We start from the raw sequence: 2,465 nt of genomic DNA, 5'->3' as shown, positions 1-2,465 counted from the left end.
ATAATAGACGTTTGCATTATTTTAGTTATTATCTTGTCTTAGCATTTTTTTTTAATAAAATTTCATAAAGATTTTCGTACAAATTCCCAAAAAGGTAGTTATAATCCGATCCAACAACAAGGATTCTTAGTAAAACTAGAGATCCGCTAGAGATGTAGAAAGATGCAAGACTCTATGCCGCTATTTGCTATAGTTGAAGTATATATACACATGTAATGTTAAGAAGGGAGCATGAAATTCATTTTCTTCCCCGTGCCAAATTTTGCGGAAGAAATAAAAAAAAAAAGAATTCATTTTTTAAGTTAAGTAAGGCTTTACTTGATTGAATTTTGATTCGAGGGAACGAAAGCGTGGAGCTGAAATAACTCACTCACAACACCTTTTAAAGGATTACGTGGTACGATTAGATCGAATAAGCCCTTATCGAATAAAGATTCAGCCTCCTGTGAACCCTCAGGGACTGCCTTATTCAATGTTTGTTCAATTACTCTTTTACCCGCAAATGCGATGTAGGCATTCGGTTCGGCAATAATGATATCCCCCAACATACCAAAACTAGCTGTCACCCCACCAGTAGTAGGAGATGTAAGGATTGCTACATAGAATAATTTTTTATTTGATTGATAATCATATAAAGCGGAAGATATTTTTGCCATTTGCATCAAGCTCAAACTTCCTTCTTGCATGCGTGCTCCTCCCGAAGCACACACTAAAATAAGAGGTAAAAATTGATTGGTAGCATACTCGATCAAACGGGTGATTTTCTCTCCTACTACGGATCCCATACTACCCCCTATAAACTGAAAATCCATAACCCCAATTGCTACTGGAATATCATTTAATTTACCTGTGCCTGTTTGAATAGCCTCAGTTAATCCTGTCTTTCTTTGATAAGAAGAAAGACGATCTTTATAAGTATAAAGTTGATTCTCCGAATCAAATTGAATGGGATCCAAAGAGACCATGTCTTCATCCATAGGGTCCCAAGTACCTGGATCAATCAAAAGTTCGATTCTATCTGAACTACTCATTTTCAAATGGTATCCACATTGTTGACAAATATTCATTTTTGATTTAAAAATTTTCTTATAATTTAATCCATAACAATTTTCGCATTGAACCCACAAATGCCTGTATTTTTTAGTTAGATCTAGATCATTAGAACGTTCTGTTGTAGTTAAATTTTTTCTATGCGTGCTAGTTCTTATACTGAAACTCTCACTTTGACTACTATTTCCACCTTCAGCACAAATAGAACTATAAATGTAACTGTCACTGTAATTGTGACTACCACTTAAAATGTAACTATCAATACAGATTTGAGTCCAAAGATAACTGTCAATGCAACTATTAATGTGATTATTCCAACTATATTTAGTATCATACATGTACTGATCATAGTGGGAATCATCACTCTTAGATACATTATTTTGATAAGTAGAGTTCCGAAAACTATAAAAAGAACTTTCTAGTTCACTTACAAAAGAAGGATCATTGTCAATCTCAAAAATTTGATTTTCAATATCCAAATAGATGGAATAACTGCAGCTATTACTATCCCTAACTAAAAAAGTGTCATCAGATATGAAATTCCGAATGCCGACTAAATCATCAACAGTACTGTAACTAGAATTGTAACTATCACTATGACTAGGAATGTTTTTATTCATATTATTTATAATTGATCCTTCACTTTCAATAGGACCAAGACTATTGATTGATTTATTTAGCCTACACCTGTATTCTAACTTCCCTTTAGACAACATCGAATTTAACCATCTTTTTTCCATAGAGCTTTCTTGCCCCTATTTACATGAAAATACAATAGCTGAATAGTCATTCGATAAAAAAGAAATCATTTAAATATCTCATTTCCTATCAGAATAGGATCTAAATCCAATCACTAGGATTATTAAGTATTAACGAGTCGGTCTTAAAAAAAAAAGGTTCCGTTATATATAGTGAAGTGATACTTAGCGTTCTCTCAAAAGAGAATTATTTTTTTTTTCAATTAAATCAATTCAATTATTAATTTATAAATAGTGGTTTCTCACCGGTTATGTCAAATTGTCAAATTCACATAAAAAAAATCGTTGTTATCCCTATGAATATGAAGAACTTTTTTCGTAAAATCTCGTCTACTAAAAAATTTGTATTCCAAGACAGAACAAAAAGGACAATATACAGGATGGGGTAGAAGAAGTTGTGATACTTGGCTCGATCCCGGATCTGAAACGACGCTACGGGATATAATATATTAAATATTAAATGACTACACCAATCCTAAGGATCCATAGGCTTAATTGCGGATCCAGCACAACAATAAAAATTTTTAAGTTGTTTCGTCTTATATTTTTATTTCAATTTTCTATTTTGTATATCTAGTAAAAAAGATATACAATAATATCTTTGTATTGTATTCGGCTCAATCCTTTTAGTAAAAGATTGAGCCGAATTTAGTTTAA

The sequence above is a fragment of the Cucumis melo genome, unplaced genomic scaffold (genome assembly GCF_025177605.1).
Source record: "Cucumis melo cultivar AY unplaced genomic scaffold, USDA_Cmelo_AY_1.0 utg000601l, whole genome shotgun sequence".
Taxonomy (NCBI): Eukaryota; Viridiplantae; Streptophyta; class Magnoliopsida; order Cucurbitales; family Cucurbitaceae; genus Cucumis; species Cucumis melo.
This window is presented reverse-complemented; position numbering follows the sequence as displayed.